Genomic DNA, 12,615 nt, shown 5'->3' with positions numbered 1-12,615 from the left:
AGGCAGCAAAGCCCAGAGTTCTAATACATTGCTCAAACAGTAGATGATGTCTTGCTGCAGTGTCATAGGGAGATAAAACACTAAGACCCAGGTGACTTGAGTTTGATTAGCAGCTTAGGTTCTTTATAGAGCAGGCAGGGTCATATGGTTGTACCCATCCAGGGTTTGGAGGGCTGGTGCCCTGGCCAGCTGTGCCTATATCTCCAGTTGGACAGACCTCACACTGACTGGTGGAAACAAGTCTAGAGTGGGGGTTGGCCTAGTGTGGGACACGGGGGAGGCCATCCTAAGGGGGCACGGGTGGGTCATCTGAGCTGTTGATAGTAACTCTTAACGTGTGTGCGCGCGCTCGTGTGTGTGTGTGTGTGTGTGTGTGTGTGTGTGTGTGTGTGTGTGTGTGTCTCAGTATCCGTGTCTGTGTGTATCTGCAAAGATATGTGTGTGCATAGGTTGTGGGCATAGCTGGCCAATGTGCACATGTCGTAATTAAGGGAGAGGAGCTAAGACATGCATAATATTCTTAGTAGCCAGGAAGCCAGTGAGGATACAACATTCTGATCTGTGCCAGGCCAACAGCCCTTCTTGTAGGCTATTTTCCCAGAGGAGCTGAAGGGATCCCCCTGTACTCACCCCTGTGAAATTAATAGGCTTAAGTCCAGTCGGGGGAGTTGGGCAGCTGAGTGCTCCTGATTATGCAGAATGCCCCGCATTTGGGATCGATTTAACTCACTGTTCCGCAGTTCTGCCTTGAACAGTGGTAGCTCTGTTTTACAGTTTTTGACTGGCTTTTATACCGCAATTAAATCCAGTTGGCATTGCGGTATACAAGCCAGTCAAGCATATGTTCCTGTTGCGAAGGGAGCCAATCGGGAGGCACAAATGTGGCCAATCGTGTGCCACTACTAGTTTTCATGCCGCTGCAATACTTTCAAAAAGGATATTGCAGGGTGTAGAAAAGAACACACTGAGAGTTACGGCTGTTTTTTTCTGAATGCATGCTATCCTGTAGTTACTGAACTGTTTGAACATTCATGCAGTTCATTTGTTATGATCTTGGGTTAGAGGGATGGGGTATAGAGACTGGACATGGAGGCACCAGCTGAACGAGAGTTGCTGTGGAAGTGCATTTCATCAGGTACGGTTTTGACTCTACTAACCTGAGGGCAAAGGGCTATAATTCGTTTTACTTGATTCGGGAATTGGAACGGTCGTAGTGGTGCTGCGGTCGCTGGGATGATTTATTCTTTTTTCTCCCTGATTACATTTGGGGGATGTGGACTGCTGAGCTTGGAGCTGCAGATGCTTTGTTCTCTTACTGGGCTGAGGTAAGTGGCTGAATGTGCAGAGTGCAGGACTGATTAAACTTTGTCTCAGACAAGATTGGAGTTACTGATTTTTGCAGAATGTCCAGATGCTTGCCTTTTGGTCTGTTGCTCATAAAATTTTTGGTTTTCTGGCAAATTACTGAATATTAAAAGTCTGACATAGACTTCATATAATTCAGGAAAATGCATGTTAACAAATTCAGTTATTTAAGCAACTTGCTAAGTTTATAAGAGCAATTCTCTGTTCACATTCTCTATTCTCTCAATGTTTCAAGATACTAAGTGTCCCCTGATTATTTCTGGATTTGTTCCTAATTCTTTGAGAGCTGCTCTGGTTACTTTTGGAGAAAAGGTGGTACATTATATTTACTAAGTAATTATAGACTGCTTTTATTTCAGAAAGTGTATGTTAATTCACATTCGCTTATTCTGTCATGGCAGCAATATTTTAAACATTTCTGCTCTGATGTCCCTTATTGGATGAGTTAACTTTTTTAGTTGGGAGAAGATATGAAGGGGTTGGAAAAGCAGGTGCTAAAGAGCACTTGAATATTGTTGTGTAATGATTTTCTACTGAGTATATTGCATTTTATCAATGTTTTCTGCTAGCTATTTATTGACGTGTGTCTTATTGAATTTTAACAGACGTACAGTATTTGCTAACATAATACTTTTGGCAAAAAGCCTACTTCAACCAGGCCCCCATAGAAATGGTGAGTTTTCACGCAGTGCGATAAAAGGCTGTTCTACATTTTGACTGTTTGTCACACATTGCTAGGGTCTGTGTTCCACATTGGCTTCTGAAGAGGTTGAGACCTATGCGGGGGAGTGTTGATATGTTAACAACAGAAGGGGAAAGATATAGAAAAAAATAGAAGATGCACTGAAAGAAAAGATGTCAGTAGGCCTGTGCAGTTTTCAGATAACAATGTAAAGATTGTATAAACGTTTGAGGGCAGTTACTGTCTTTCATCTTGAATGGGAGTGAAGTGCAGTTATGATGTGTACATAACAGAGAATGGTTTATCAGTAACATATTTTTGAGTCATTATATTAGACTACTGGAAATTAGTATCTTTGTAAAGAATAAACGAATGCATGAAATTTATGAAACTGAAGCAGATTGCCCTCTCCCACACATATACATACAGATGTGCATTTGAGCTAGGAGTAAGAAAGCATTTTTTTTATTTCTCAACTTAATGTGCTTGTGTGTGTGTGTGTGTGTGTACATATGTATATATATGGGTTCCCTCCTAAAGACCAAATATGTGTCTGATCAGTAGCTGTTTAGTTGAGTTAATAAAGATATTTCTTGTTAAAAAAAAAAAGTAGCTGTTTAGTCAACCATTTATGATCAACTAAACAGCTGCACGACAGGAGTTCAAGATCGGACCCCTGTCATAGTAGCTGTTTACAGAGCCTACACTTTTTAAATATTTATTTAAAGCCAGTTTTCATTAGTTTATAAAAAATATGTTCTACCAGGGTGATGCATACAGTTATGCAGTCTCTCTACATTTTACGTTCATTATACACACACGCGCGCGCACACACACACACACACACACACACACACACACACACACACACACATACACACACACACACACACACACACACACACACACACACACACACACGCACACACACACACACACACACACACACACACACACACACACACACACACACACACACACACACACACACACAAACACAAACAAAATAATAATAATTAGAAGAAAAGGCCAAAGGCCCCATATTAGTCACACTTTTTAAATATTGGTACATTTAACTTATAAAGTGGTAGAAAAAAGAATGTGAACTAATATGTATTTTCTGATGTAAAAGAAGTCTGCAACTATAATGATTATCACTGTTTATTGATTATATTCCTCTCGGTTTTCCTCAAAAATAAATAAATAAATACATTTTTTATAAGCCAATTTTAGGAGGACTGGAGCAAACAATTTAGTCAAATTTAGGGAAATTCCTGAAAATTCGGGCCAGTTGAGAGAAATGGTCTGCAGTTTGAAGTTTCATATTCCTTTTTTTAATGCAAGATCACATAAGCATCTGTCTTCTCAGCTGTCTGATGATTGACATTAGATCATTGTTGCAGTAGCCTAAGCTATATGGGTCAAATACTGCCAATGATTGGCCAACTGGCCAGCCTTCAAAGCGTTAGGGCATCTTGTATGCACTTTACCGGTGAACAGCTCAAGGAGAGCAGTATAGTTTGTTATTAGGGAGCCAAACCTTCAGAACTTGCTTGCTGTGGAAGTGTGCTCTTCCTGAAGGAGAGCAGTATAGTTTATTAGGGAGCCAAACCTTCAGAACTTGCTTGCTGTGGAAGTGTGCTCTTCCTGAAGGAGAGCAGTATAGTTTGTTATTAGGGAGCCAAATCTTCAGAACTTGCTTGCTGTGGAAGTGTGCTCTTCCTGAAGGAGAGCAGTATAGTTTGTTATTAGGGAGCCAAACCTTCAGAACTTTCTTGCTGTGGAAGTGTGCTCTTCCTGCAGGTTTCATATGTTTGATGCTCACTTAACATTTCCTCAAGGTTGGGCAGTAAGAACCCTCCTGTGGAATTCCTTCATTTTTATCAATTTTTGTGAGGAAAAGTTTAACTTTTCTGTCAATTTCTGTCTAGGGATAGTGTTTTTGGTGTTTGTCACTAAAATGTTTTGCCTCAAAAATTACATTTTTTATTCTAGAGGTAAGACCAACTTGCCAAGGCCCTGCTACCCACTTGTCAGACTCTTTTTTTTTTTTTGGTAGAGTCATGGACCTGCCCAGATCTGCACGAAGATAAAAGTTGTATAGGAGATTTCGCTCTTGACCACAGCTTTCTCCTCACCTCAGGTGTAGCTGAGTGACTCTGCTGTGGCCATGTTGGGTTCTTCAGACTGCTCATAAGTTTCTGTTGTTCAAAGTGGTGCTGCTCCTCGGGAAGCCTATAAGGACCGAGAGCCAGGCACATCCTCTGTGGCTGTTTGGCTGTTCTCTTTGAACAGTGGAGAAGTAGTCTTGTCAATGTTTGAGAAAGGAGTGATGTTATTACTTTATGATACTGCTGTGAAGAGCTTGATTCCCAGGGAAGGACTGGAATTCAGAAGGCTTTGTATCTGCAAGATTCTCCAGAAAAAGAAAACTGAAAGTTAGGCATTTTTCTTCAGTTGTGTTGCCTAAGGAAGATAAGAATGATTGATTGGGCTTTGCTAAAAGATTATTTAAAGCTTCTTAGTCTTTATATTCTGTGTTTTTAGTTCATTTTAAAAGTTAAAGATGTTCCTCTCTTTCAGATTCTGACTCAAAGTCTAAGGGATGGGAATTAGATGTAAACTGTGCTTCTTAACTTCCTACTCCACAAAATGGGAAAAGTTTTTATTCAGATTCCCCACCTGAACATTTGTCTTTTTTTGCTATGATTGAAGAATTAAGGTGTTATTTCAGTGGCAAAGAGATGTAATTCACAATACTGAAAACTCAAAATACTGAAACCTTTGTAATGTTTGGGGGGGCAAGCCTTTCTGCACCCCCTGTAAAGATCCCCACACCTCTGCTAATTGTACATACCAACTCCAGGATTGCAGAACAGTGGGGGTAAGGGCAAACTTCCTTTTTCAATATTATGAGTTTTCAATATTTTGACCTTTCAATATTATGAAGTACTACCCAGTACAAATATTATAATCTGCTGCATGTGAATTTTCCCCAGTCTGCAGCTTTGCCTCTTCTTTTACCAGCATTAGATGATGCCTTCTTAACAGCCATCAGTTTGCCATCAGCCACCTGCTCCATTAAAATCGGATAAATTATATAATGTTTCACAAACTTTTTTTTTTTTCAAACCCATGTAAGACCCTAAAGTTATTTCTGTGAGAAAACTGTCTTCTGCCATGCTCCTTCTGGCAGCTAACACTAGTATTTGACAAATATGGGAAATCTTTTTATAGGTTTGGATAGAAAGTTTATAGTTCTTCCACCTCAGCCTTCAGGATAGTGAATTGTGAGGCTCACGTCTAAGTTTCTGCTGGCTTCCTTCTACAATATGAGAAGGTTAACTGCTGATTGCCCTTTTTCACAGACTAAGACATCTCTAAATTCTTTATTATCTTCAACATCTCAGATAACCAAGCACTTTCTAAAATGTTCTTATGACACTGCAAATGCTGTTATGAGTTCAGCTGCCAGTGGGTCAGTGATGAGAAGCTACACTCAGAATTAATCAGAGAATTAAACGCTAGCTCTGAATGCTCCCCTGGATAAAGAGATATTGTACAGCCCTACGTCTGTTGTGATCCTTAAAAGATATGATGAAAGGAGAAAGCTCATTCAAGGGGTTATCCAGTTCAGGTTTCTTTTATAGGAATTAGAATAAATGATCCCAGCAATGCACATGCAAACCGAATTTTAGAATGAAATAGCAGAGTAGGCTTAAAAAAGAAGGGAGGAGCCTCCTAAAACTAGGAACATTCTAGAAAAGCAGACTGACTATATGTCCAGGTATGTTTTCCCCTTCCATCCTAGCATTCCAGTAAAACGTTCCCAAAGTGTAGGTCCTCACTTCACTCTGTGGCACCAGATAACATCAGACACTTGGGCTCTGAGAATCATTCTAAAAGGTTACAACTGGCAGTGGGACTCCCATCCTCTGTTTCAAGGGATTCCTCTTCATCCATCCAATCAAATCTGTCTGTTTCCTCCTGTCCTTGATCAAATGCTGTCTCAGTGAGTTGTAGAACCTGATCCCCTAGATCAAATAGAGAGAGGGCTCTAGTCAGGAATCTTTCTAGTGCTAAAGAAAGAAGGAGGTTTGAGGCATGTTACAGGCATTTCTTTTCTAAACTTTCACATCAGAATCCCAAAGTTCAAAATCCTGTCTCTTCAGTCTTTACGACCTCTCATTCCTCATCCCATTTTTCTAATAACTCTGGATAAAACATGCTTATCATCACAGCCCAGTTCTCAGATATTTCAGACACTTTTTAAGTTTTTTATGTGTCTGGTTTCATTTTAGTTCTCTGCCTTTGTGGATTGTTAACAACTCTAACAGTGTTTACAAAGTGCATGGATCCTGGAATAGCCATTGCAGGTTACAGAGTATTCACAGAGTAGTATAGCCTTACTACAGGATATGTACCCAAAAAATGCTGTACAGCAACAATGGTCCCTCTCTACAAAGATGGTGCCTCGACGGACCCTGGAAACTATTGCCCCATAAGCCTGACTAGCCTAGTCTGCAAGGCTATGGAGAGGATCATCATGGAACTCATAAACAAAGACATTGGGGACCTACAGACACTAGATCCTACCCAATTCGGCTTTGTCAAGGGCAGATCCTGCCTATTGAACCTGATCGACTTCTTTGAAACAGTCACCAAGGCCATAGATGAAGGGAAGGTAGTCCACACAGCCTATCTGGACCTTGCTAAGGCTTTTGACGTAATACCCCACTCGGGCATGATAGATAAGCTATCCGGCTTAAATATAAACCCCTATGTCACAAGATGGGTTGCAAACTGGCTCAAAGACAGAACCCACAGAGTCAGAGTTGCTGGAGTCATGTCAGACTGGAAACCAGTTACAAGTGGTGTCCTACAAGGCTGGGACCTCTCTTGTTAAGTATATATTTTTCCGAGGTACAGGCTAACACAGGAGGACTGTGGCTGACCAAGTTCGCAGATGACTGCAAACTGGGTGCCATAATTGACTCTCCAGCTGACAACGAGCATCCTTCAAAAAGGTCTCACAGAGACGGATAACTGGTGCCAGAGCCATGGTCTAAAGCTAAATGCCAAAAAGTGTATAGTCATACCCTTTGGCAAAAACAAAGTGCCCACAAATTACCACATAGGTGGTAACCCATTAAGTACAGAGGAAGTAATTAGGGACCTGGCGACCCAAGTTGATAGTAATCTCTCCTTTGACAACCACATTGCCAAAGTGGTTAGAAAGACCTTCTACATATCCCACCTTATCATGAAAGGATTCACATCTAGATCAGGGGAGGTCATCGTGCCCCTTTATTCATCCCTCATCAGGCCCATATTAGAATACAATGCCCCTTTTGGGATGTACCTTACCCAACACCTGCAGCAACTAGAAAGACCCCAAAAGTACCTCACAAATAGGATCAAGGGACTCAAACAGATGCCATATGCTGCTCGGTTAAAAAAACTCCAGCTCTACTCAGTTGCATACCGCCTACTTCGAGTTGATCTATGCCTGACATATAAAGCTATGTCCAACCCAGAATTAATGGACATGCTCCACCTCAGAAAATCCAAATCCCTTAGAGCCACGCGCTCGAGGGACTTGAACCTCAGCCAGTGGTGGCTGGTGACTTCAAATCACAGGGGGGCTGCAGGAGACAGCTGAATGGGTGGGGTCAAGGGGAAGGGGTGTGGTCAACCATAAAGGGGAGGAGCTATGCACAAAACCACAAAAAACTAACTTTAATTAAATACGCTGCCCTGGGTGGCAAACCATCATTATGAAAGTCCAATCAAGATAAAAATAAGTATAGAAGAATAAAAATATTTCAATGCATTGGCTGCATGACAGCTTACTTAATATCTAGATGGAAACAAAAGGTTGTGAGGCATGAAAAAACAAATTACTTTTTAAATACATTACTGGAATGCCAGTCAAAATCAAGTAAAAGAAAAACCAGAAGCACTCAACTCAAACCACTTCTCCTTGCACTGCAGTTCTAATTATAATATATTCAGCTTTATTAAAGTACCAAGTAACATGCTGAAAGTAGAAATCTATGTGATGCCCCCACTTGTAAAAATGTTTCTTATCCAAAAAAGACCTGCTGCCTGACAACTTGTTTTATGGGGAAAACATGATAAAAGTAAAAAATGAAAAGCAAACAAGAAACAAGCTCAAGATACATTGCTTAAAGGATTACTGTACAGGTTATGGACCACACATGATTGGCATTCTGTTTAGTTTACGGGTAAAGTCTGTAGAGATGACTGGAAGTCTCCAACAAGTGTAATGAGCTTTTAAAATAATGGAATCCTGTCCTTTAATACCCAAGGCTTATACATTATCTAGTCAAGTATTCTCTGCATGGCAACAACAGAAAGGCTTTCAATGTTGGCAATTCTTTAACAGTATGCTTATTAAAGCTTACTTGCATCTCACGATGTCAGACAAGCTTACCTTATGGTCATTAAAGCATTGCTACTTAAACACAGAGCAACAGGCACTTTGAGTAATAAGCATAAATCTGAGTAATAAGCATAAATCAACAGTACAAAAATATGACAGAAACCAGACCATTTTGCAAAATCAAGGACAGATGAAAAGCCACTGTAGTACTTATGCAGTGTGTCCTCCCCATCCAAGGTAGATACAACTACTCCTTGCCTTGCTTGGACACATCCAGAGTCGCTACATGGGGGAGTGGGGTGCAGCAAGCATGTCACAATTTGAAATCTCTCTGGCTGACTGTGATGGCCCTGACACATTTGTCATACCTCTCAACCTCAAGAGCAAGAAATCTGGACAAAGCCATACACAGAAGTGGGACAAATGCCCAACAATAAGGACAATTTTTAAATATTGCTCTAATAAACTTAGAAAGATAATAGAATAGGTCTTGCATTAGTATGAATTTTCTGAAGGGTATAAAATCTGAAACTCAAATGTCTGTCATTTTCTAACTTCAGTCTTTAGTGATTTGTCACTAATTTGCCAAAAAACACAATTTTATGAAAAATGGACCAAAAATGTGATGCAAAAATATAAAATAGACACACAATACAGCTGCTACCTGTCAAAGAAGGGACACTTTAATATTAGTACTGCTACCTTGAGCAGCTGACAAAATAAAAGAATCTACATGCATTTCAAGTAATCTATAACTTTGATTATTGCAGTTATTTCTTAATTGTAAACCCTCCATGTTTTCTTCCAAAATTGCTATTTTGCGGAGGGATTATTAGGGGGAAGAGCAACATTTTGAGCCAAAAATTGGGGACAGTTGAGAGGTTGTCTATGCCTAATTCTATAAAGCAATTTATTTGCATGTACCTCTCAACCTGTTAATGCAGTAAATCTGAACAAGGCCAAATATACTGGGGGCACATATAAACAGTACTAAAAATTGCTCTTGTATAAATTGAGACAGTTGATAGAACAGCTCTTACTTTAACATGCATTTTTCTGAAGGTTATGAAGTCTGAAACTTATTATTTAGTGACTTCTGGCAAATCATTTAGGAATTAAAACTACAAATTTTATGAACAACAAACCAAAAATAAGAAGCAAAAATCTATTCATTCTTTGAAAATCTGGACGGTTGGGAGGTATAGTTCAGCTGGGCCTGTCTGAGTTTGCTGCCCTTCCCCCCTGACAAAATAATGGTTGAATGGAGCCTCTGCAGCCATTCCAATGAACCATTACTTGGCTATTTCACTCCATTTACCATAAACACTAATGTGCATACTGCTTTACTTCTATGATGAGTTGGACTTCATTTGAAAGTTTTATTTTGTATTTTACAGCACAAACACTAAGTCATCTGTTAAACAAAGCAATGCAGTCTCACAATGAAAACTTAGCATTAAAACGTCTCTGCCCTTGAAACTCACATTCATTGAAACAGCATTGAAACCCACATTCAAAGAAAATACATTTTGCCAGTGGCAGATAAAGATTAATTTTGGGCTGTTTTCGAATCATAGGCCCCTTGCATATGAAACATACATGTGCTCTTTGATACACCTTTCTCATTGTACTAAAATTATATTCCTTGTACAATACAGTACACTTGTTAGAGAGTGTTTTAAATTTGTTTTGAACATTTTTCCAGTAAGCAATGAAACAAACCATATGCACCCATAATGGCAAAACTGCCCAGTTGAGAACATTTATCATAAAAAAGTCTACTCAGACTTCCACATTCCACCATTATTAGTAAATATACACAATTCTACAGTCCACCATTATTAGTAAATATGCACAATTCCACAGTCCACCATTATTAGTAAATATGCACAATTCTACAGTCCACCATTATCAGTAAATATGCACAATTCTACAGTCCACTTTTATCAGTAAATATGCACAATTCTACAGTCCATTATCAGTAAATATGCACAATCTCTGAAGTAAGTCATCTAAATAATTCCACATTAAAGAAATCTGTAACTAATGAAGCGGTTGCTGCTAGTAATCACCTTTATATTTCATGGTTTCATCGAAAAATAAAGTGTCTGTTGCCCCTCAGGAATAAATTGCCTATATTACATTAAAAAAATGATAAGCTAGTAATAATATTGCAAGAGGAAATGGATGGCAAACTGATAACGAACTCATAGTTAGTATCTTCACCAAGGAGAACATTCTTAGTACAGCAGCATCCACCCCTTGTGGGAGTAGAACCCACAGCCTTCTGCAGCAAAAGCAAGTACACAACCTGTTGTGCTATAGTATTAACTAGGCAAAGCACTAAACTTCTGTTCCCCTGCATCTCTCAGCTCCTTGGAAAATCTACTCAATACTCAACTGCATCTCAACTTTGCAGCTCAAGAAAACTGGAAAAAGCCAAAATGTATTGGGGGTCAAAAGCCCAAAAACCAGGGACACATTAAACATTGCTTGTATAATCTTGGAAAGTTGCTAGAATAAAATGTTGTGTTGCCACCATATATTTTACTGCCAAGGTCCCTGAGCAAAAAACAGTAAGAGTAACATACCACTACGCCACATCAGCTGCTTTGTAAAAGAGAGGAAGACTGAAACTTAAATGGCTATCATTTAGTGAATTCAGTTCTCACCATAGCTGTCAACCTCTTAGTACAAAACACCTGGACAAACCCAGTAATGAGGGAATACAGCCCTCAAACATATTCAGTGAATTCAGTTCTTGCCATAGCTGTCAACCTTAGCACAAAAACCTGGACAAAGCCAATAATGGGGGAATACAGTCCCAAAAATAGGGACAAATTTAAAATATTCATCTTATAAACTTAGAAAATTGCTAGAAAAAAAGGTTGTGCTACTATGTATTCTGAAGAACATGAAGTTTGAAATTCAAAAATTAAGCATTCAGAAACCTGAAGTCTGAAATTCAAATGCCTGTCAATTTTACTGCGGACAGAACAAAACCAATTTTCAGCAGAGACGCAGGGATTAATACTGCAGACACATCTTTGTAAAATGGCAGGGCACCAGAGCAAATCCACAGAAACACAGGGAGGAGATGCAGACTCCACACAGAAGCCACCCCAACCAAGAATCAAACCAGAAAACCTATAGCTGTGAGGCAACAATACTACCACTGCACCATCAATTATGCAAGGAATTAAACATTCAGAAACCTGAAGTCTGAAATTCAAATGCCTGTCAATTTTACTGCGGACAGAACAAAAACAATTTTCAGCAGAGACGCAGGGATTAATACTGGAGACACGTCTTTGTAAAATGGCAGGGCACCAGAGCAAATCCACACAAACACAGGGAGGAGATGCAGACTCCACACAGAAGCCACCCCAACCAAGAATCAAACCAGAAAACCTGTAGCTGTGAGGCAACAATACTACCACTGCACCATCAATTATGCAAGGAATTAAACATTCAGAAACCTGAAGTCTGAAATTCAAATGCCTGTCAATTTTACTGCGGACAGAACAAAACCAATTTTCAGCAGAGATGCAGGGATTAATACTGCAGACACGTCTTTGTAAAATGGCAGGGCACCAGAGCAAATCCACACAAACACAGCGAGGAGATGCAGACTCCACACAGAAGCCACCCCAACCAAGAATCAAACCAGAAAACCTATAGCTGTGAGGCAACAATACTACCACTGCACCATCAATTATGCAAAGAATTAAACATTCAGAAACCTGAAGTCTGAAATTCAAATGCCTGTCAATTTTACTGCGGACAGAACAAAAACAATTTTCAGCAGAGACGCAGGGATTAAAACTGCAGACACGTCTTTGTAAAATGGCAGGGCACCAGAACTAATCCACACAAACACAGGGAGGAGATGCAGACTCCACACAGAAGCCACCCCAACCAAGAATCAAACCAGAAAACCTATAGCTGTGAGGCAACAGTACTACCACTGCACCATCAATTATGCAAGGAATTAAACATTCAGAAACCTGAAGTCTGAAATTCAAATGCCTGTCAATTTTACTGCGGACAGAACAAAAACAATTTTCAGCAGAGACGCAGGGATTAAAACTGCAGACACGTCTTTGTAAAATGGCAGGGCACCAGAACAAATCCACACAAACACAGGGAGGAGATGCAGACT

The 12,615-nt window shown here is 39.8% G+C and overlaps 1 protein-coding gene across 1 annotated transcript in view; it reads left to right on the top strand.

Annotated features, from left to right (window-relative positions):
* The window catches only part of PPP1R9A (protein phosphatase 1 regulatory subunit 9A), a 2,260,036-nt gene that overhangs the window by 2,179,074 nt on the left and 68,347 nt on the right, over positions 1-12,615 (top strand). The gene's annotated exons all lie outside the window — the stretch shown is intronic.

The sequence above is a fragment of the Protopterus annectens genome, chromosome 3.part0 (assembly GCF_019279795.1).
Source record: "Protopterus annectens isolate FY-2018-M chromosome 3.part0, PAN1.0, whole genome shotgun sequence".
NCBI classification, from domain to species: Eukaryota; Metazoa; Chordata; order Ceratodontiformes; family Protopteridae; genus Protopterus; species Protopterus annectens.
Note: the sequence above shows the minus strand (reverse complement) of the source record. Positions and strands in the feature narration are given on the sequence as shown.